Source organism: Kogia breviceps, chromosome 11, assembly GCF_026419965.1.
Source record: "Kogia breviceps isolate mKogBre1 chromosome 11, mKogBre1 haplotype 1, whole genome shotgun sequence".
NCBI classification, from domain to species: Eukaryota; Metazoa; Chordata; class Mammalia; order Artiodactyla; family Physeteridae; genus Kogia; species Kogia breviceps.
Genome location: NC_081320.1, coordinates 37,208,261 through 37,233,085, shown reverse-complemented (window position 1 = coordinate 37,233,085; position 24,825 = coordinate 37,208,261).

Here is a 24,825-nt window from a genome sequence, read left to right as displayed (position 1 = left end):
GTATCATTTGGTAGAAAATACGAAAATGCAATACTCTCACTCTTTGACAGGTGACCGCAACTGTATGAACCAAGAATGGTGTTTTAGTTAGGTTGAGGGTTGTAAATTACAGGGACAATCTCTTTAAGGCACCTCAAGCAACTGGGCATTATCGTGACACAGAGAGCAAGAAGGGGCCCAGAATTTCAAGAGTACTGGATTCAAAACAGTTCAAATGGGACTTCAATTGCCGGAGTCTGTGGATCCTCATTCCAGGGCACGCTTATTAATGTTATTCAGTGACTCTCTCTTAGGTATTGTGTTCCTTCCCCCATCCCCTTTTACTCTGTACACCTTTTCTATATTTCGGAGTTTCTACTTAATGTAGTTTCTGCTACCTTAAAACTTTGCCTTGCCAGGCTCCTCAAGCTCCTATCTTTAATTCTTGGATTCTCTTTTGTTTTAACTCACATGTTCCCATCACGTAATTTTTTCAAAATATTTATTTATTTATTTATTTCTGGCTGTGTTGGGTCTTCGTTTCTGTGTGAGGGCCTTCTCTAGTTGCAGCGAGCGGGGGGCACTCCTCATCATGGTGCGCGGGCCTCTCACTGTTGCAGCCTCTCTTGTTGTGGAGCACGGGCTCCAGATAAGCAGGCTCAGTAGTTGTGGCTCACGGGCCCAGTTGCTCCGCGGCATGTGGGATCCTCCCAGGCCAGGGCCCGAACCCGTGTCCCCTGCATTGGCAGGCAGACTCTCAACCACTGCCCCACCAGGGAAGCCCCACGTAATTCTCTTTTTACTTCTTAATTCAGAATCCAAAGAGGGAAAGTTAAGTTAGTTCATTTCATCTTTTCATGCCAGGGTACATTATAGGTTTTTGGCCAGCCAATGGAAGGGTTGTTCTTGAGTCAGGAGCTTACTTGTGGTCTGAGCAGTAGTGGCAAATTGCCCAGGGTCAGGTGGTAAGAAAAAAGTAGCTGTGGGTAGATCAGTTTCCTGCAGGAAGGGTTTTGGGCATATTAAACTCTGCGAGTGACTCTTAGATAGTATGTGTTAGTAGAGTTGTTTCTTTTCAGTGAATATTTATTGAGTACCTAATGTTTTCCAACACTAGGTTTTAGGGACTTCAAAGATAAATAAAATATTTGTTCTCTTTGTCATGGAAGTCACAGTATTATACAGGGTAGACGTAGATTAAAGAAAAAAGTTACAGCACACACTAACTAGTAAACTGCACAAATATTCATTCATTTATTCAACAAATATGTAATGAGCACTTACTATGCACCTAACCCTGGAGATTGAACAGCAAAAAATGTCAGCTCCATGGAGCTTCTGTTTCAGTGTAAGCCAGAAGAGACACAAATAATAAACACTACTGTAACATGTTGGATGGTGATCAGTGATATGGAGGGAAAAAAAGCAAGAAAGTAGAATTAAGGATTGTTGACGATAGGAGCTGCAATTTTAAATACGAAAAGCTTCCCCAAGAGAGTGATATTTGAGAAAGATTGAAGGAGGTGAAAGAATGAGCCAAGAACTTATTTGCATAAGAGAATTCCAGGCAGTGAGAATAGCCAGTGCAAAGGCCCTGCATTGCCCTGTGGAGGGATACCAAGGAATCTAATGTATCTGCAGTGGAGGAAACTAGAGCAGGTGAGAAATAAGGTCAGAAAGGAAAGGGAGGGGCAGGGCACCAGATCGTAGGAAGTTTCTAGGCTTGTGGAAGAGTTTTAGTTTTTACTCTGAGTCATGAAGCCACTGCAGAGCTTTGAGCAGAGGAGTGATGTGGTCTAACTTATATTCTAACAAAATAACATTGGCTGTTCTTTCTAAAATTATTTGTATTTTTTGCGGTACGCGGGCCTCTCACTGTTGTGTCCTCTCCCGTTGAGGAGTGCAGGCTCCGGACGCGCAGGCTCAGCGGCCGTGGCTCAAGGGCCTAGCCGCTCCACGGCATGTGGGATGTTCCCGGACCGGGGCACGAGCCCGTATCCCCTGAATCGGCAGGTGGACTCTCAACCACTGCACCACCAGGTAAGCCCCTTGGCTGTTCTTAAGAATAGACTCCTGTTAAGAACAGACTCAAGAGGGCCAGGAAGAAAGCAGGGAGACAAGAGTCGGAGGCTTTAGCAATAATCCAGGTGAGGGATAATGGTGGTGTACACTAGGATGATTGCAGTAGTAATGCTGGGGAGAGGTCATATTCTGGCTATATTTTGTAGAACAGAGAGGATTGCTGACAAATTAGATGTGGAGTCAGGGACAACTGCAAGGTTTGTGGTCTGAGAAACTAGAAGAATGGAATTGCCATTAACCAAGATGGAGAAGATTACAGCAAGAGCAGATACTGGGGGAGAACATCAGTAGCTTGGTTTTGAATGTACTAATTTTCAAATGCCTGTAAGATCTGCAAGTGGAGATACTGAGTAGGCAGTTGGGTATACTGGCATGAGTCTGGAGTTCAGGGGACAGTTATGAACTGGTGTTAGAAATATGGAAGTCACATAGATCTATGCTGTCCAATGTGACAGCCACAAGCTGCATGTGGCAATTTAAATTTAAATTAAATGACATTAAAAATTCAGTTTCTCAGTTGCTCTAGCCACATTTCACATACTTAACAGCCGCATGAGGCTTGAGGCTCTTGTATTGGACAGTGCAGATGTGGAACATTCCCATCATCACTGGCGTTCTATTGGACAGCACTGAAAGATGACATCTGATGTTACGGACCTAGATAAGTTTCTTGTTTTATGGACCTAGAGAATTAGTGAGAACGGAGTAAAAGAGGTTCAAAGACTGAACCCTTTAGTAGAATTCCCTGCGGTCCAGTGGTGAGGACTTGGCACTTTCACTGCTGGAGCCTGGGTTCAATCCCTGGTCAAGGAACTAAGATCCCGCAAGCCTCATGGTGCAGCCAAAAACAAAACAAAACAGGAAGACTGAGCCCTTTATATAAATGTATATACATAAGTACACAAATTGGTGGTGATGATGGGATAGTGGGGCATTAAGGACAGGCTTCCTTTTTTTTCCATGAGCTAAATTTGCCAAGTGGATAAGGGGACAAAGACATCCCAGGCACAGGGAATAGTGAGTGTTAATAGAAGTATAAAACAGCACAGTATAGTTGGGGAGCTATAAGAGAGCTGGCAGTTTTGGAGCAAGGCCATATTATTTTAGTATAGTTAAAAAAACACACACACACACAACACAACTCCAAACCTCTTCTTTGCTTAAACAGTTTGGGACTGAGCATGTGATGCTGAAGCTAAACAGTCCAGGTCTAATTGGAGGGCAGAACGAGAAGGGGAAAAAGAATTTTCCTTGTCATTTGTAAACTGTGCAAGGGGAATGGATGTAAGAATTAAATTTAGAGAAATGGATACTACCTTGCAATAGATACTACCTGTTTCTTTCAGCGATAACAATTAAATGTGATATTAATTTTCCATCTTTTGAAGATTTGTTCCATAAAGACCTGAAAGTTACTTAGCAGGGACTGGGGATTCTATCTGGATTGGGGGCAAACTGAAAACAAGTTGATGTAACTAATGAGCTATGGTTTTGATGAAATGTATTCATATACAAACAATCGCCAGGCCCCATCCTGGAAGCCAATCATTTCCAAACATGTTTTTTCAAGATCTTAGTTTGTTTTAATAGTAGGTTGTTATCCTCAAACTACCATATTCTTGGTTTTCTTTTTGGTTTTGTTTGTTTCGAGTTTGCAAAAAGCAATAACTTAAGCCACAGGGGAGAAAAACCTCAAAAATGCTTTTCACCAATTAAAAGACACTCTTTCCATTTACATGTGTTTTGAACTACAAGAACCTAAAATTTTTTAAAAGGATTTCACTAGAATTTAAAAAAAACTTTGAAAAGTAGAGTCTATTACACTCTCACGTTGTCATTCTAGGCTCCTGCAGTTAAAGACCATGTCATTATTTCCATTATACTTACCTCCTAATTTTCAGGGCTTATTAGCCCGGCCGTAAAAACTTGCTCTGGTTGAAATTTGGCAAGCTGACAAGGCTGCGTGCCAGAAGTAATTTACTATCCAGTGTGGTTCACAAAGTAAAAGAAGCTATATATGATAGAAAAAGAAATGAAAAGTTCCTGGTTCCAAATATTTTGATGTGTGTCACCTCAAACTTTTCAGCTTTGTTGTTAGCAACTGTGAGGTAACATGAAAGGTTTGAAAGGCACAGATACTTTGCATTCACATCAAACTGAGGGATACGATGTTCTTAGGCATCAAAGACCAGACTCTGTCTATCACTTCTGCTCTGACTTTGAAGTCTACCAGGGTTCTCTGTGTGGGAGAAGTAGGCAGGGGACTTTGAACAAGGTAGGGGGATGGGATTCCAGGCATCTCTCCTCTCATTATCACTGAAATTAGGTACTTCTTTTCACCTAATAATAATAACAATAGTAATAATGGAAAAAAGAGAGGAACCTTTCTTTTTCTGCTGTTGTTGCTTTGTTCTTTTTTTTTTTTTTTTTTTTTTGGCTGCACCACGCGGCTTCTGGGTTCTTAGTTTCCCAACCAGGTGTTGAACCCAGGCCCCAGCAGTGAAAGTGCCGAGTCCTAACCACTGGACTGCCAAGGAATTACCTTTTCTGCTGTTTTTAACCACTGAGCTGTTGGTGAACTTAATCTTCAGATGTGACAATGAATACTCTAGGGAAGAGCTCAAGTTTACTTTGAAATTAACATTTAAATAATTTGAAGGCCATAATAGAAATTTTAACTTGATTTGCAAACATCTGGCTACTGTTCATCTGCCAGACTCCTTAAAAGATTGTCTTGGGACCCTAACTGAGACCCCTCTTTACTATTTTCCAAACTGTCTCGCGAGCATTGCAATGGGGCCAAGTGTTTCTCCAACGTGGGGTGAGCAGGTTACATCCTTCTGGGATTAATCTTACTTGACAAGCTGGGAAAAAACCCACAATAATTTATATTCGAACAAATACTAATCTATTGTGGGCTAGAATGCAAAATTCAAATGAAGTCTTTCAGAGAGGGAGAAGGCTTTTGTCTTTTGTGTTTCAGTATTTTGACCCTGCCACACTCCTAAAAATAATAGTTGAAGCTCTTGAAGAGAACAATATCCTCAAAGAGAGAGCTGGTCATTAATTTTTTTCTTTTAAAGTATAATTTTCATAAAAGGCAAGAATCTTTTAAAATAATTTTTATAACTTTAAAAAATAAATAATTTATTTTTGGCTGCATTGGGTCCTTGTTGATGTGTGCAGGCTTTCTTTTAGTTGCAGCGAGCGGGGGCTACTCTTTGTTGCGGTGCGTGGGCTTCTCATTGCGGTGGCTTCTCTTGATGTGGAGCATGGGCTCTAGGTGTGCGGGCTTCAGTAGCTGTGGCACGTGGGCCTCAGTAGTTGTGGCTCACAGGCTCTAGCGCGCAGGCTCAGTAGTTGTGACGCACGGGCTTAGTTGCTCCGCAGCATCTGGGATCTTCCCGGACCAGGGCTCGAACACGTATCCCCTGCATTGGCAAGTGGATTCTTAACTGCTGCGCCACCAGGGAAGCCGCAAGTGCATGAATCTGAAGTGTATACCTCAATGGATGGATTTTTATATACGTATACATTCATATAATGGCCACCTAGATCAGATATAGAAATTTCCAGCACCCAGAAGGCTCCCTTGTGCCCCCTACCAGTCCATACCTGCTTACAAATCTGACATCTATGGTGAATTTTAAAGGTCAAATAAAGGAGTAAAGATATGTCAAGCTTTCTGAGGTACACCTTAGAACTCCAGACTCAAGAGCACTTTTTCTCAGGCCCTTGGGTTCCTTACTTAGAAGGTGTGCTCAGCTAAGTATTCTGAGACCCAGTGGCCATTATGCAAAGACAGTTTCTTCTGCTGTATTGATCTTTCTCTATAAGGTGATTTTTACCTCTTCAAGAGCTCCTTCTTGTGTTGATATTTTAAAATGTTTGTGATAGGAGTAGAAGAGTTAATATATAAGAAACTTAGAACAGTGCATATAGGAGCTGGGCACATAGTAAGTCCTAAATAAGTGATAGCTATTATTATGAGATGCAGAAGAGGCACGAAGTTTTTGCCATTATCGTTATGATAATTCCTAGAGCAAGATAAACATAGAAGCTAAATTTGAAAATAAGGGAGGAAAGTGTTTATAGTTGGGTTGATTTGATGTAGTTATCCATCAAATTTGCCTTGAAAGGAAAGATTACAATCTCTCAGAGCTTGCTGACTCCTTTGGACCTAAAGAACATTTAGTACATTTTCTTATTCTGTCATGATTTTACTAATTGAGTGCTTATTATATTTTAGGCATTGTTCTAAGTGCCCAGGTATTGAAGTAGACAAAACAAACACAAATCCCCTGCCCATATGGACCTTACTTTCTAGTGGCATTCCTGCTTACTGTTAACACAGGCCCCTAAAGACTTTCCTATTACAAAGAAATTCCATCTTTGTTTTACATCCACTTCCCTCATGTCTTAGAGCTGAGGGAATCAAGAATCAAGCCAACCTTAGCCTAAATTCTGAGACCAGTGGAAAGGAAAGGCACAAGGGTCAAGGGTGGAACTCTTGCTAAGCATATATTCCTCTTTAATAAATCACACGGAGGATCAAGGTGCTAATGCCAATGTTGAAGTAAACAGGTCTAGCAAGAACTCCAGCTGTGGTTTTTTTAAATCATCTTCCAGAACTTAAAAAGAAATGAGCCATGTAGTTAATATTTTAGGTTTAGTAATTACACCAGCAATGTCGCTTTCAAGCTCGGTTGTCTGACGTTTCTCTTAGAAATGCTAAGTTGCTTGGGCAAAGGTTGAAGGAGGGTCTATATCGTATTGATTCTTCTTTGGGTAACTCCCAAACTTTTCAATACCAAGATTCCCTCTTCTGAAAAAATACAGTTTCTGATACGCACCCAGGGCCATATTTTGAAAGATTGCGTCTACAAAGCCAGTATAGTTTTTAAGTAATAAAAATGTCTCCCCATTTAAAAATTAACCAGCCGTCTAATTGGCACATGGAAAACCAGGATCACACTGGTTTACTAAATCTAGTTGAAAGAAAAGACATAGTGTTTGGGACAGCCTGATCCGTTTTAGAGCCCCCTACAATTTTCATTATGCCTCATTGAAATGTTTGCTATAATTTTATAATATCCTCTAGCCTTTCCCTTCGGTTTGTTTGTATTTTTAAAAAAATATTTATGTATTTGTTTAGTTGCACTGGGTCTTTGTTGCAGCAAGCAGCCTCCTTAGTTGTGGCTTGCGGGCTCTTTAGTTGTGGCATGCAAACTCTTAGTTGCGGCATGCATGTGGCATCTAGTTCCCTGACCAGGGATGGAACCTAGGTCGCCTGCATTGGGAGCGCAGCGTCTTAACCACTGTGCCACCAGGGAAGCCCCGGTTGGGTTGTATTTTGGTTCTTGGTGTTGGAAAGCAGAATAAAAGGAGACAATATCTTGCAGAAAATGCATTTCACGCCCCTTTCAGGTAACCCCTCTAGACCCGAGGTGATTTTCGCGATCCCAGATCCCGCGCACTGAGCCCCGCCCCCATCCTAGCCCCACCCCTCGATTCCTGTCCTCCAGGGAAGGGGGGCGGTGCTCGCTGCAAACCCACAGTCAGCCGCCAGGGGGAGAGCCAGGGGTCCCTGTCCAACGGCCAGACGGCGGAAGCGGAAAAGGCGGGACCTGGGGCGTACCTTACATCAACACGTGCGAGCATCAAGGCCGGGTCCCCGGAATAGGGAGTGGGAGCTTCCTGCGCGTCTTGGCTGTGAGAAGGTCTTTTCCAGGTTGTAGAGTTCGACCTCATGGCGGAGATAATTCAGGAACGCATAGAGGATCGACTCCCCGAATTGCAACAGCTGGAGCGCATTGGACTGTTCAGTCGTGCGGAGATTAAGTGAGAGAACGGAGGAAGAGGAAGGGCTGGGGAGGGTAGGGGGAGGCTGGGGCGTGTGTGTGGCGGGGGGCAGGGATAGGGGGCACTTGGGTTGTGTTTATTTTTTTTTTAATGTGGTAGAAGCCCATTTCCAGATTCTGATGATGCCCAGAACTAATTTCTCATTCATTGCAAGGTGATCCGTCCATTTACCCCTCAAACATATTGACAGCTCTTCATGAAGGATGTTCTGAGGCTATAAAGGGGATAAAACCAGGATACCCGCCCATCAAGAGCTAGCTGCCCTGACACAGTATTGTGGGGGAGACAGACAAGTGAAACATTTTGATCACAGTGCAGCGTACTCAAAGTTGATTGTAGTTGAGTACTGCCCTAGAGATGTGAACAGAGAGCCGTGGGAGCCCAGGAGGAGTAGGTAATTCTAACAAGACTTGAAGATGGGGATCATTTAATTCGATTTTATATTTTACCCCAGGGCTTAGCCAACAACTAGTATATAGTTGTTACTCATTAATTTGTATAATAGTTTTTAATGGTTTACTGTGACTATTTCTTCATTTTACAATGACTGCGAATGTTGTACTTTGGCTATGGGAACCTTAAAGTAAATATTTGTTTATGAAATGCAACATATTGTGGACTCTTTAATAAGAGTGGACTCTATTTAGTTCATTCCTTAGCTAAATACAGTGAGTCTTCTCCCATAAGCCCTTTGCAGTAGTGATAGAGGTAGAGACAATGTAGGGGTTTTTTAAAAAATCTACCTGTTGAAAATTCAGAAATAAGAGGATTTAGGAAAGAAATTTGATGATTATTAAAACCCAAGTGACTTGAATTTGGAGGAAAAGAAATCTCTACTAATACCACATATAAATAATGTAAAGTACTACTTAACATTATTTACTTTGCTGGTGGGAATGTCAGTGGTCCTGGCAATCGATTAAGGTGATTTTCGTGAAAGTTTTAAGGTACATCTTCATGCCCTTAAGACCACAGAAGTCCTGAAACTAGTATATTGTAAATCAACTATACTTTCATAATAATAAAAAAGAACACAGAGATAATTATGTAAGAGAATATGGGGACTTCCCTGGTGGTGCAGTGGTTAAGAATCCACCTGCCAATGCAGGGGATACGGGTTCGAGCCCTGGTCCGGGAAGATCCCACATGCCGTGAAGCAACTAAGCCCATGCGCAACAACTACTGAGCCTGCGCTCTAGAGTCTGTGAGACACAACTACTGAAGCCTGCATGCCTAGAGCCCGTGCTCCCCAACAAGAGAAGCCACCGCAATGAGAAGCCCCTGCACAGCAAGGAAGAGTAGACTCCACTCACCACAACTAGAGAAAGCCCACAGGCAGCAATGAAGACCCAATGCAGCCAAAAATAAAAATAAATTTATAAAATAAAAGAATATGTACTTGCTTATGAAGGATAATTATTTGGGAATTATATATTTTGGCAAATAGATGTTTCAAATATATTAAAAATACTTTAAAAATTCCAAAGTTATTTATTTAACTTCTTGTTTCAAGTGTTACATTTTTTTTTTCTTTTGTGGTATGCGGGCCTCACTGTTGGGGCCTCTCCCATTGTGGAGCACAGGCTCCGGACACGCAGGCTCAGTGGCCATGGCTCACGGGCCCAGCCGCTCCGCGGCATGTGGGATCCTCCCAGACCAGGGCACGAACCCGTGTCCCCTGCATCGGCAGGCGGGTTCTCAACCACTGCGCCACCAGGGAAGCCCAAGTGTTACATTTTAAATGGCTTTTTCCTAAGGGCTATCATTAAAAAGGCTTCAGATCTAGAATACAGAATATAGCAAAGAACTCTTTTTAAGGAAGACTTTATCAATTATGTTCAAGTAAGTGAATAATTTTGTTACTTTTTAATCCCCTCACAAATTTAAAATCAGTTATAGAATAGTGAGCTTGATGTAAGTTTTCTACAAAATTCTGGAACTGATGATCAGACAGGTAATTTTTGAACAGGAATAGAGGTACTTTGGTAATAGTGTTGCTCCACTAAGGCTTTGGTCCTTGGCAAACTGAACTTTTTTTTTCTTCTATAGGGTTAGTAGATCAGAGTCTGACAAAGACCCAGTGTATCAGGATTTCAGCAAGAGGTTTGATCAATTATGTCTTGTGGGGAAAAATAAAGGAAAGTGAGTTTGATGATAGCACGTGGTTAGGAAGTTAACGCTTATGTGCCTGAGGCCTGTCGATTTAGAGAGAGGTGAGGTATGCTACAAGATTCTTCAGTCCTGTAAATGAATGGAAGATTTGAGTGAAGATAAAATATACATGCTTGGGACTTCTCTGGTGGTCCAGTGGTTAAGAATCCGCCTACCAATGCAGGGGACACAGGTTCGATCCCTGGACTGGGAAGATCCCACATGCCGTGGGGCAACTAAGCCCATGCGCCACAACTACTGAGCCTGCACTCTAGAGCTTGCATGCCACAACTAGAGAAAGCCCACACACAAGCAACGAAGACCCAACGCAGCACCGCCCCCAAAAAATACACACACACACACACACACACACACACACACACACACACATGCTAGATCAGTTTTCAGTGGGAGAGAATAATGTGTTGGATGATAAAATCAGAATTCAGAAAGAATCCAATAATAAGATGTTATAAATCTTATACCTTGGGACTTCCATGGTGGCACAGTGGTTAAAAGTCCACCTGCCAGTGCAGGGGACATGGGTTCAAGCCCTGCTCCGGGAAGATCCCACATGCTGCAGAGCAACTAAGCCTGTGCTCCACAACTACTGAGCCTGCTCTCTAGAGCCTGTGAGCCACAACTACTGAGCCCATGTGCCTAGAGCCTGTGCTCCACAACAAGAGAAGCCACTGCAATGAGAAGCCCATGCACCGCAATGTAGAGTAGCCCCTGCTCTCCGCAACTAGAGAAAGCCCGCGTGCAGCAACGAAGACCCAACACAGCCAATAAATAAATAAAATTAAAAACCCAAACAAATAAATCTTATACTTTAACACTAATAAACATTATAAAAGTTTAGCTAAGTTTAGCTTTTAAAAAAACCTACTGAATGAACAATATATGAGATCTGGCTAAGAATCTTGTATTTGAAGGAAGTCCTAAGGCTCAGTAGATTGCTATATCAAAATAGATCAAGAAGTATATCATGTCAAAACATATAATCTAAGTGATTAAATGAATAGAAGTGGAGTGTTGGGTAAGTCAGCTGAGCAGAGGAGGTTGCAAACAGTAGGCATTCAGTAGAATGTTTCAAAATGGTTCGAAAAAAAGTATTTTGCACTTCTCAGACTATGTCTGGAGCATTGTCAGCTCAGGATGACATTTTAAGAAGGACTTTGAGAGGTTGGCTAGAAGGCAGCCAGGATGTAAACCTTGTTCTGGGAGGAATCATTGAAGGAAATGGAGATGTTTAACCTTAGGGAGACTTAAGAAATGGCAAATAATTTCACTCTTCATATATTTGAAGAGCTATGTGTGGATTAGGTTGATTTGTTTAGTTTTAGAGCACAAATTGAAATAAGTAAGTAGATATAAAAACTCACATACACACCTCTCTTACATGTATACCCTCTCTGCCTGCACACAACCATATATACTTGCTATGAGACATAAGTGGCATTTTATATTGAGGTTCTGATTATCCACATTGAAAAACTAAAATTAGATCCCTTCCTCATGCAAAAATAAATTCCTGTGGAATTGAATAGCTAAATGTGGTGGGAAAACGAAATCTTCTACAAAAAATATGAATGACTTCAGGTAGGGAAAGGTTTTTTTTTTCTAAATTGAAGTATAGTTGAATTACAATGTTGCGTTAGTTTCTGGTGGATGGCAAAGTGATTCAGCTATCCATATGTATACATATTTTTCATATTCTTTTCTATTATGGGTTATTTCAGGATACTGAGTGTAGTTCCCTGTGCTATACAGTAGGATCTTGTTGTTTATCTATTTTATATATAGTAGTTTGTATCTTCTAATCCCAAACTCCTAACTTAACCCTCCCCCATCCTGTTTCCCTTTTGATAACCTGAGTTTGTTTTCTATGTCTGTGGGTCTGTTTCTGTTTCGTTAGTAAGTTTATGTGTGTCATATTTTAGATTCCACATATAAGTGATATCATACGGTATTTGTCTTTCTCTTTCTGACTTACTTCACTTACTATGATAGTCTGTAGGTCCATCCATGTTGCTGCAAATGGCATTATTTTATTCTCTTTTATGGCTGAGTAGTATTCCATTACATATATATGACACATCTTCTTTATCCAAATCTGTTGATGGACATTTAGGTTGCTTCCATGTCTTGGTAAATAGTAAATAGTGCTGCTAGGAACACTGGGGTGCATGTATCTTTTCGAATTATAGTTTTCTCTGGATGTATGCCCAGGAGTGGGATTGCTGGATCATATGGCAACTGTATGTTTTTAGTTTTTTAAGGAAACTCTGTACTGTTTTCCATAGTGGTTGTACCAGTTTACATTCTGGTAGGGAAAAGTTTCTTAAAATGAAGAAGACTGTGAAAGCACAAACCATGAAAGAGAAGATTGATTTGACTACGTTAAAGGTAAAAAATTTCTGTGCAAAAAAGACATCATAAATAATGTAAAAAGATGAGCCACAAAATGAGAGAAAATATTTGCAACATATATAGTCAGAATCTAGAATATGTAAAAAACTACAAATCAAGAAGAAATGACAAATAAGTGGAAAGAAAATGAAAACAACTGGAGGTATAGGTACATGCAGTTCACAAAGGGGAAACATCAGTCATTGGTAAACTTTTGAAAAGATGTTAGCCTCGTTAGTAATCAGGTAAGTATCAATTAAAACCAGGGTGCGGTACTACTTTATATCCATCATATTAATAAACGTTTTAAAGACTGACAGTATCAGCATATAATTTGTCCCACCACTTTCAAGAGCAGTTTGGCAATATCCCATGAAGTTGAAGATCCGTGTACTGTGTGACCCAGCAATTTCATTCATTCAGTCATACAGTATATATTGAGTACCTGTTACGTACATGGCACTGATGGGGTACAACAATAAATTAAGCAGACAGAAATCATGGCCTTGGGGAGCTTATATGTTAGTGGTAAAGTTCCTGGATATATCCACAAGAAGATCTGTACAAGAATATTAATTGCAGCTATTTGTAATAGAAAAATTGGAAACATACGCATCACAGGAGGAAGCATAGGTAAATTGCACGTTCGTATAAAGAAATGCTATACAGCAGTTAAAATGAATGGACTTGAATTCCACATGACAGCAGGGATATATCTAAAGTCATAATGTTCAGTAAAAATATGGAGTGATGAGTTCAGTATGATATCATTTGTATAAAGTTTAAAAGCATTCAAGACAGCATTATAATAAAGTTTGAAGTCATGCTTGTGAACGATAAACACCTGAGTCAAGATCATCATTTCCTCTGGAGAGGGAGAAGAGTGGAATCAGACATGGGGGGGCTTTGCCTTTATTTGAAATGTTTTATTTCTAAAAACGTTTTGAACCAAATATAGTAAAATGTAGGCTTTGACGTAGCTGTGTGGTAGCTGCATGCATGTTCTGTGTGCTTCAAATATTTCATAAGACAGTTTTAAAATGAAGCATGCAATCTTGTAAGGTTCTGTGCCTTCTGTCTCTAGTAGTCTTCAAGCTTAGAGAGGAATTATATAGTAGTGCTTTTTGGAGAGTCTTAGAAGTTCTCAGTGGTCCTTTGGAGGCGAAGGTAGGGAGAGCCAATTAGGTGCCCTGTTTCAGCTAGTACAACCCTGTTTATCTGCTTTATTTGCTTGTGCATCAGCTAAAATTTTTGAATGGTTAGTTTCCTAAAAGTTTGAACACACTGTTGTAGACTAGGAAGTTAGATTGATATTGTAAATCTTAGAAGTCTTAGAGTTTTAGTAACATGCTTTCTTTGTATGTAAGATGTTTAGATGCACGCTAATGTATGTATTTTTGAGTTTTGCAGATGTAAGGTGAATTTTTAGTGAATGCTAGACATTTACTGTAAATTAGGTTTCTTGATAGCAAATTATTTTCTGTTTTATGTTCTTAATTTTTATTTACATTATGATTTTGACTAAATGCATCTCCTCTATATAAAAGGTTATACTTTTTTTGTTTTCTCTTTTTTTGTATGTTTTTCTTTCATAGTATGAAATCAATCTTTTGGAACAGATCCAGCGAAGACGAGTTGTAAGTAGATGATTTTCTGGAAGTTGGAAAAAAATATAGAATTAAATAGTGTGACTGCAAAGCTAGAACTTGGGTTTGGGAAGTAGTTGGCATTGATAATTGTGTGGTGATGTGCTCATAATGATACTTGTAATTATTTGCTTTCTCTACCAGTACTGTTTAAAGATCAACTGGGAATGCTGCTTTGGATAAATGGGATTAAACTGAGGCTTTTTTTAATGTCCCTTTTTAGCATATTGGGTATTCATTTAAGAAGGATGAGATTGAAAATTCTATCATACACCGGGTACAAGGTGTCTTCCGACGTGCATCAGCCAAGTGGAAAGTAAGTGTTCAGAGTGCCCTTAGCTGTAAGGGATGTGAAGATGTGTATTATACGTATTATGAATATGGATATTCAGATGTATGGTTGTGGATTCTTATCTTGGGTATCTCAATACTTATTCTAATGATAACACCATGACTTGAAACCACTTATCAAACCATTAAGAAAATTGATCGCATTACCTGAGAGTTAGTCTGTGAGGATGATGCTGAAAACAGTCGATTTGATTCATATTTAAGGATCAGAAAATTGTCTGGGATTTGGATATGTCTCTAAAGTACCCCAAGCTGGGGTACTTGGAAGTGGAATATAAGGTTAGAGTAGGCGCAGCACCTCAGTAACTTGGTTTTCTTCAAGTTTGGTTCTGGGATCGGGATATATTACATGGGAAGTACTTTGGATTCTTGGGAATGACAAATTTTAGTTTGCTGCCTCTGATTGAGACCATTTCAGAAGTGCATTGAACAAATTGGATAGATGACAAATTTTGTCTTAGATCATAGTAGGTGGGAGTGGGGGGACGGAACAAGTTGTCATGGCTAAGAGATCTAAGGCGGGTAAGGAACAGCCTAATAGGCTGAGGGATGTGGCACATTGGATTTTCTGAAATCTGCCTCTGTTGCAAACAAAATTAATGAATGCAAAGGTGTATTGTATATAAAATTCAAATTCAGGCAACTTACTCCATTGCTTTTCTTGCAGGATGATGTTCCACTTTGGCTGTCTTATGTAGTCTTTTGTAAGAAGTGGGTGAGTATTGGGCAGCCCTGTCTTGGTCCCTCTTTCCTGCTTTTGGTTAGTCTGCATTTTAAACCTCATACTTGACTACTGAACTCCATGTTTTCTCCAAAGGTGTGTAAAGTTAACAAATGGGGAAAGAACCCAAGAAGGCTGAACGTCAGTGTAACAACATTTGCATATTTGAATGACTATATAAATGGCTTCTATATCAGCTGAAAAGAAAAGGGTCTTTATGCATATATGTTCAGTAAAGTTGAAAACATTTTTTAGATATTTAAAATGTTTATGTTAAGTGTTTTAGGTAGAAGAGAACCCTGAGTGAATCTGTATTTCTTTATATGTCCTTAGCAATAGCAGATGTCACCTCATTGGAGTTCACAGTTGTTGAGGGTACAGTGCAGATCACTTAGAGTTTAATAGCAATGACTTTGCTGTGTAGGAAGTAGAATTTTTCTTCTTTTACAGGCTACCAAAGTTCACCTTAGCAAGGTATTCTCTGCCATGTTGCCCATTCATTTGAACAAGCCAGGTATGGTGAAATCCTTGTCAGTTCTTTTTCTATCTTTTTTGTAGACTCAAGCCATTTTGTAATTTATTTTGCTTGATAAACCTAAGAGAATTATTTTGAGAACTTGAGGATATGAACTTGGCCTCAGCAGTTTTTATTCCCGAATAGCTGCCTCTTAGTTCATCCCTGCTACTGTGAACTAGTTACTGTGCCAGGTGTTGTACCTGTGAGCAAGAAGGACTAAGTTTCTTTTTAGCTGATGGTGGAAGAAACTCTTCAGTTCTTTGAGAGGAATTCTGTTTGGAGGCAGTCAAATCTGAGGATTTCAGAAACATAAAGGGGAAAATATTAATACAGATTTTACAAGAGCGATTAGCACAGAGTAGGTGCTCAAGTTTTCTAAGAGAAGGACTTCTCTTGTGAACATTGTGTAAGCAGTATGATATTTTTATTTTTTTAAAAAAAATATTTATTTATTCATTTATTTAATTTTTGGCTGCATTGGGTCTTCGCTGCCACATGCGGGCATTCTCGAGTTGCAGTGAGAGGGGGCTACTCTTTGTTGTGGGGCGGAGGCTTCTCATTGTGGTGGCTTCTCTTGTTGCAGAGTGCAGGCTCTAGGCACGTAGGCTTCAGTAGTTGTGGCGCACGGGCTTAGTTGCTCCACGGCATGTGGGATCTTCCTGGACCAAGGGCTCAAACCCGTGTCCCTTGCATTGGCAGCCGGATTCTTAGCCACTGTGCCACCAGGGAAGCCCAGCAGTACAACATTTTATAGTGAAGGTGCTTCAGTGTGTGTTCTGGAGTATTAGGTATATAGCACACGAGACTCAAAATCGGCTACATTTGGCACTGGTTGATTCCAAAGGATACAACAAGACAGTGTTAGTACTGTCAGCCATTCGGAGGCTTCTCTTTGGTGGGAGGGCATGAGAGCACGGGAGTGGGCAGAGGAGCCACACTGCCATAGAGGACCCCTGGATAGGTGCAGCTTCCAGATAGTATATCTGTGAACTGTGCTCAGTTTTAGGAGGCAAATGCTCAAGAAAACCCAGAGCAGTGGCTCTCTACCATTCATAGCTCTCCTCATCCAGACACAGTTACAAACCGTGGGTCATTTTTACCAAAAGCAGTCTTGCCTGGTAATAGCTGATCTTTGTTTTTCAAACATCTTTATTGGAGTATAATTGCTTTATACTGGTGTGTTAGTTTCTGCTGTATAACAAAGTGAATCAGCTATACATATACCTACATATCCGTATCCCCTCCCTCTTGCGACTCCCTCCCGACCTCCCTATCCCACCCCTCTAGGTGGACACACAGCACAGGGCTGATCTCCCTGTGCTATGCAGCTGCTTCCAACTACCTATCTATTTTACATTTAGTAGTGTATATGTGTCCATGCCACGCTCTCACTTCATCCCAGCTTACCCTTCTCCCGCCCCGTGTCCTCAGGTTCATTCACTGTGTCTGGTAATCGCTGATCTTTATGAAGTTTCTAGGGAGATAGCTAGATGTTACCTCAAGGTTAATTTCTTATGTAGAAGGACAAAGGTCTTTTGTTTGTTTGTTTGAAGACTTATTCCCAGTAGGTAAAATAAAAAATTTACTTTAGGGCTTCCCTGGTGGTGCAGTGGTTAAGAGTGTGCCTGCCGATGCAGGGGGCACAGGGTCGTGCCCCAGTTCGGGAAGATCCCACATGCCGCGGAGCTGATAGGCCCATGAGCCCTAAAGCAAGAACAGGATGGAGAGTCAAGCAGCACGCACCCTGCCCCGAGGTTCACATGCTCCTTTATTCCCAGCCCCTTCTGTCCCCAGTGGGGTCCTCTACTGCTCAGTAAAATGTTTATCTGTAACAGATTTCTAGGGTCGCCACTGCTCAGACTTAGGTCACTACCCCTGTGCTAGGCACTCCTGCCACCCGGGAAAGGTTTCAAAGGTAGAACAACTCCAGGGGGTGCCAGGGATCAGAGCAAAAACTTGAGAGGCTGGGGATGAAGAAGTTTGGGCACAGTCCCTAAAGCATCTCAGTGGTTGAGCTTCTGTGAGAAGGCACATCCCCAGTGTGTGTGGGGTGGGGTGGGGGGGAGGGGCCCCTAGCAGAGGCAGCTAGGGGGAGGGCCTGAGGCTGGAAATGGGGAATGGCGTGCGGCCTCTGAGCAAGCACAGGCACTGAGCCCTTGAGGTTTCTGGGAAAGCTAGAGCCACAAGGGCCACGACAGAAGGCAAGTGGAGCAAGAGAAGCCAGGTGACAGATCTCTCCTCAGAACCTATACTTCTCCACGAGGCCGGGCCTTCCATGCTGAGGTAGGAGGGATCCTGGCCAGAAGGACAGCCAGCAGCTCTGGGAGGACCGGTGCTGCACTGGGGGCTCTGCTGCCATGGAAATGACTTCATATCCTTCCATTCATATACTGTACGGACTGGGTTCCTGCTCTGGTGAGTAAAAGGGTCGCTGACTCTCCCCAGAAGGTTGTTCAGTTCACATCCCCAAAGTCCCTCTATTCGGGCCCTGGGGGGCGTGTAGCAACTCCTGAGGGCGCTCTTTCCTGAGGCTGGCTGACCGAAGTGGGGGAGGTTCCTGATAGGTCCCAGGTGCTGGTTGAAGCCCCAGAGAATGGTCATGCAGGTTGGGGAGTCAAGTAGGTGGAGAGAGAAGGGCAGGGGCAGAGGGCCCCTTCCTGAATCCAGAGCTCACAAGGTTATCCCCCCATTTCCAGAAACTATCTCTTCCCCCATACCAGCCCCAATGGCCCAGTATCGGGAAACCGGGAGCTCAGAGGACTTGGGGCCACAGAGACACTCGCACGTAGCTCTCGGCGTGGGCGGGGCCGGCTGCAGGCGGATGGGGACGAGGTGTGCTCCCGGGAGGCCTCGGCTGCAGGTGGCCCTCTGAGAGAAACACCCCAGCTCGGACAGGAAGTTTAGAGGCGGGGAGAGCAACCTAGGGCGCCCCCTAGGAGCAGTGGGAGTGGGAAGAGGGCCGGGGGCAGACGGCACACGCGATGGGAGGCCAGTGGGCTCTCAGCAGAGGCCAGCTGAGCCCGTGGGAGCTCCCTCTAAGCAGGGACTGGGAGGGCGGTGCCGCCCTGTAGCTGCTGGGCTTCACAGATCGTGGCTCTCCACACACAGGTCACAGGGTCCTCTGACTCTGTATCCCCTCCCTCAACTTGGCCCCCTCGCGAGGCCGCGCCACTGGGTGGCCTGTGTTGACGGGCACAACCCCATCGCCCTCTCAGACCCGCCTGTGCCCGCCTGCCTGGTCCTGCGCATCTTGCGGCTCGGGAGACCTCAAAGTTCCTCGCTCACTCAGCCAGTGGCCTCTGCTGGGTCTGCTGCTCCTGCTGGGTCTGCTGCTGCGGCCGGTAACCTGTGTGCACACCACGCCGGCCACCTCCAGCACCCCAAATCCTTGGGAGTGCACGCGGGCCCTGATGCTGGACTTCCCACTTGGGGACGGGTGGCTGCAGTGTGTGTGGGCTGCTGGGGGCCGGTGGGGTCCTAGCCCGGCACTGGGCAGGAGAGGAGGTCCGGAGCATGCAGAGCTAGTGGGGAAGCTCCCTCACACCACCCCTGGATGTCCTCTCCATCATCTATGGATGCCCTTCCCCTTCTCTGTCATCCCCTCCCTCGTGGGAAACCTTCAGCCCAGGCCGCAGCTGCTCCTAGTATCGTCTGTGTGACAGTGTGAGGTGGGGCACCTCCAGGCTGCCCCAGTCCAGGCAATGTGTCCTGCCTGATCCCAAAACCTAAGGGCCCCCCCACATTTGCCTTGACCTCCCTCCAGCCACAACGACATGCCCCTGGTCCTGAGGCAGTTGCACCACAGTGGGCTCCAGGATGTTAATCTGCACAAGTTCAGCCACAGCCAGACCAGCTTGGACAGGCTGAAAGACAGTCTCGTGGATGCGCAGGTAGCAAGGGGACACACAGGGTGCCACCGTGGCTGCTGGGGAATAGTGGGGTAGTTTGGGGGCCTCAGACACCACAGGTTAGTCACATCAGAACTATGTTACCATAGTGACCTAGAAAGTGCCATGCCATGGATGCTGGGGGCTACAGGGGTCACCGTGAGCCACCCTGACAGGCATCCATGTACCACAGAAAAAACAACGCATTACAGGTGACTTCTGGGCACAGTGAGTGCTGTGCCAGCTGAGGAGGCTATGAGAAGCCCCAGGAGTTCCAAACCCCAAACCAAGCCCTGGCCTTCCCTCAGTTCTGGTCAGCCTACGTCCCACACCAGACCCACCAACGGGATGCCGTGCGCCTCACACCGGAGCAAATCGACCTCATCCGCCTCACATGTGCCTCCTATTCTGCGCTGGAGCTTGTGACCTCAGTTAAAGGTACACGGGGGACTTCCCTGGTAGTCCAGAGGTTAAGACTCCACGCTTCCACTGCAGGGGGCTCGGGTTGTATCCCCGCTCACCAGGGAAGAGGCTCAGGTTCAAGAGCTCCTGGTTTGAACCATCTTCTACTCAACATGTAGAAAACAAAGCCTTGATCTGCCCTCCTAAGCCTTGTCCTCTCTCTCCAATTATGGATTCAACAGACACTTACTGAGCCCCTAAGATATGTCAAGCACTGGTAGGCACTGGACATAACCTGATGAGACAGGAGGGAAAGGTTCAGTAGAACACAGGGTTATAGAAAAGGAACTTAAAAATATGTGTGATATTAAAACTGTGTATGGTGCTATGAAGGAGCAGTTATGTAAGGCTGTGGGAGTCTATGTCAGCAGGGAAGAGACTGATGGGGCTTGAGGAGGGCCTCCCTTAAGAAATAATCTCTGGGGACTTCCGTGGTGGCGCAGTGGTTCAGAATCTTCCTGCCAACAGTATTTAAAATAGACAGGAGAGGTAAGCAAGCTAAGTGTCCATCGACAGATGAATAGACAAAGAAGATGTGGCACATATATACAATGGATTATTAGTCAGCCATAAAAAGAAATGAAACTGAGTTATTTGTAGTGAGGTGGATAGACCTAGAGTCTGTCGTACAGAGTGAAGTAAGTCAGAAAGAGAAAAACAAATACCGTATGCTAACACATATATATGGAATCTAAAAAAAGGTTCTAATGAACTTAGGGGCAGGGCAGGAATAAAGACGCAGACGTAGAGAATAGACTTGAGGACTCGGGGAAGGAGAAGGGTAAGCTGGGACGAAGTAACAGAGTAGCATTGACAAATATACAATACGAAATACATAATAGCTAGCTAGTGGGAAGAAGCTGCATAGCACAGGGAGATCAGCTCAGTGCCTTGCGACCACCTTGAGGGGTGGGATCAGGAGTGTGGGAGGGAGACGCAAGAGAGAGAGGATATGGGGATATATGTATGGATGTAGATGATTCACTTTATTATACAGCAGAAACTAACACACCAGTGCAAAGCAATTATACTCAAAAAAGATGTTTAAAAACAAAAACAAAGGGCTTCCCTGGTGGCGCAGTGGTTGAGAGTCCGCCTGCCAATGCAGGGGACACGGGTTCGTGCCCCGGTCTGGGAAGATCCCACATGCCGCGGAGCGGCTGGGCCCGTGAGCCATGGCCGCTGAGCCTGCGCGTCCGGAGCCCGTGCTCCGCAACGGGAGAGGCCACAGCAGTGAGAGGCCCGCGTACCGCAAAAAAAAAAAAAAAAAAAGAATCCACTTGCCAATGGAGGCGACACGGGTTTGCTCCCTGGTCCGGGAAGATCCCAAATGCTGTAGAGCAAATAGGCCCACGAGCCACCACTACTGAGTCCATGCACCACAACTACTGAAGTCCGCGCACATAGACCCCATGCTCCACAACATGAGAAGCCACTTCAGTGAGAAGCCCATGCACCGCAACGAAGAGTAGACCCGGCTCGTCGCAACTACAGAAAGCCCACGCCCGGCAACAAAGACCCAACGCAACCAAAAATAAATAAATAAATTCATTAACCAATTACTCAAAACTTATATTAAAAAAAAAGAAAGAAACGAAAAGCAGAAATCTGTGCTGGGAATTCCCCAGTGGTCCAGTGGTCCACTGGTTAGGACCCCGTGCTGCCACTTCAGGGGGCCCGGGTTCAATCCCTGGTTGGGGAACTGAAATCCTGCAAGCTAGCATGGCAGCCCAATAAAAATGCAATAAAATAAAATATAACAAAATAAAACAAGAAAGAATCTCTAATTCGAGGTCTAAAGGGTGAGAAGGTGTTTATCAGGCCAATATGTGGGCACAAATCGTTTCCCATTTCAGTAAGTAGCACCTCCATTTACCCAATTACACTTCTTTAACCCATATTCCCCACATCCAATTCATCACTAACTCCTATTCACCTCCAAGCCACAACTAACCTACCAAATACGACTCTAACCTGCCTGCTTTACTCCACATCCAAGGCCACCACTGTGCACAAAGCCAGTCTCCTAATGAGTCTCCCCAATTCCAGTCCTGCCCCCTGCTAGCCATTCTCTTACACTAGCCAGTATGGTGTCTGAAAAAGGCATGTCTGCCAACACCACTTCTCTGTTTATACCCTGCAATGGCTTCCCACCAAGTTTAGGATAAATTCCAAACAGATGATGTACTGCAGGTTGAAAGACAAGAAGGAAGTAGGGAAGGTGTCAGGTTAGAAAGAGGGATGAAGGGTGTAGGCAACCAGCGAAAAGGGCTGAAAAGAAAATGATCAGCACGTGCACAACAGTCCTGATGCAGGCAGGAAAATGCAGGAATAGTGAAGGCATACCAATAGCCACTTTTTATTTCTGCAATGCCTCTGCAATTCCCAAAGTGCTTTATTTACAACTGTGATTCTCAAACCTCGCTGTACATTAAAATGATCTGGAGAGATTTTAAAACTACCAATGGCAAGGCCTCAACCCAAGCCGATTAAATCAGAATATATAGTTCACTAGGCCAAGAATTGTGTATGTTTCGTTCACTGTCCTTATGAAAATTACCTGGCACAAACTTGGTGCTCAGAAAATATTTCCTGAATGAATATATGAATGAAGGAATATACCTGGGTGAATAAATGAATGAAGGAATGTACCACTATCACCTGAGATCGAAGGAAGTATTCTTTTCAAATCTTAGGGAGTAAGCACACAACGTGTGTTACCGTGGCAGCCCTGGGAAAAACATTACCAAATGATACTAACACTCCCTGGAGCCGACATTGGTTTCCACAATGAGTAAACCTGTTTCATTTCTAAAGTACTATACTGTGAAATATGCATCTCGGTAACAACTGGAGGTTACTCATTGTCTGCTGTGAGCAGGAGGAAAAGACAAGGGCCTTACAAGGTATCTAAAGCAATGACAAGAAAAAACTAGGGGCCGTGCACAGAGACAGACAGGCTCTGACTGGCTCCAATCCCTGTGACATTCTGAGGTGATCACATTGTAGGGGCTCGAGCATGAGAAAGCAGCCACTAACCAGCTACCCTGTCTCAAATATTTGGAGAAAGTCAATGCAAATACATACCTATGTATTATTCTTTTCTGATCATTCTTTCAGTGTATCCCTTCTGGCTTGTGCAAGTCGATTCTTTGTTTTGTACCTGAAAAATGAGTGGCACATGTCAATGGATGAAACATGTCAGAGCAGACCTCCAAAGAGGTCTGCAGCTCATGAACGAGGAGCTCCGAGGTCTGGGAAAGAATCGTAAAAGTAGTGTAGAATCACAATATCTTGGAGCATCCTTTATATCAGCCCCCCCTCTATCATATCACCAATCAGTGGGCATCAGCCTATACAGGAACTTTGCAGTGATACACAACCCAGCAGTCTCTAGATAGATCTAGGCATTGCTAGATGCTACAGCAGTCTATACCAAATTCAGAATCTGACTCCCTGTCACTCATCAGTCCCAGTCTGCCTTCTGGAATGGTACACCCCAGGGCACACCTCATCTCTTTTCCATCTGGCACATTTCCCAAACACATGAGGACAATGTTGTTCTTCCTAAAGTTCTCTGCTCCCACGTCACCCTCCTAAATCACTCCTTCCTGTGTTTAGGACTTTCAGGAGCCCCCAAGGTTTTCTCAGCCCAAGGACATGACAAGCATTGGCATGAAGGTGCCAGTTACATATTCTGGGAAAGGGGTAGGGCCACACAACAGTCTGGCAAATGTGACTGACTACCTGAAATGAGAGTACATCGGACAACCTCAGCCTCTCTTCAGTCCTCAGCCTCTATCCAAGGTTTCTCCATAGCACACTATTAACATTTGGGGCCAGATAATTCTTTTGGGGTGGTGGGGAGGGCTGTCCTATGCCTTGTACGATATGTAGTAGCACCCTGGCCTCTACCCACTAGATGCCTGCAGCACCCCCACTCCGGATGTGACAAAGAAAAATGTCTCCAGTCATTGTCAAACGTACTGGGGAAACGGTGAGGGCAAAATCACCCTCACTCAAGAGCCACTGCTCTATCCAATGACTCTGTTCACCCATGAGTACTCAAAATTCTCTCCTCTGCTGGCTTAACAGGTAACTCCAGAAAGTCTATCATGTATTAAAATGCTATTTGAAATTTAATCGCATTTATCTCTGTAACGGTATCTCATGAAAGTAAAACTATTTCTACAGATGTTAAGAACCTCCCAGGTGCTTTATCTGCATTTACCTTATCTCCTACCCCAGGCAATGGAAATTACAGAACTGATCTGACACCCATTTTTGGGATCCGTTCAAGAAGTACCAGTAGTGTAAGCCTTTTTGGCAACCTGAACAACTGAATTCAAGTAGAATATTCTGCCTGACCATGGCTTTGTGAGACAAGCCACAAACCTTTAGCAGGACTCTCCTCGCTGCTATGTACAGAATTGAGGTAGCTGACTGGAAAGCTGGTGGAGGTGATGTAGCCAAGAAAGCAGTGGGTTCAGGATGAGAAGTTGGAAAGGGTGACAAGGAAGGGGAGAATGATCCTTAGCTGAAAAGAAAGGGGGAAAGTACCAAGCGATGAGTTCTCTTGACTGAAGAGAAGATATGCTGCCCTCGGGGCCACCTTCAGCTCTCTGGGGGAGCTCTAAGGGAAGGCTGAGCCTGGATTTATGACTCCGGACACCTGGTCTCGACCGGCAGGCCTGACCATTCACTCAGACTCTCAATAAATACTTGTATTAAAAGACCTGACACAGGGACCACATC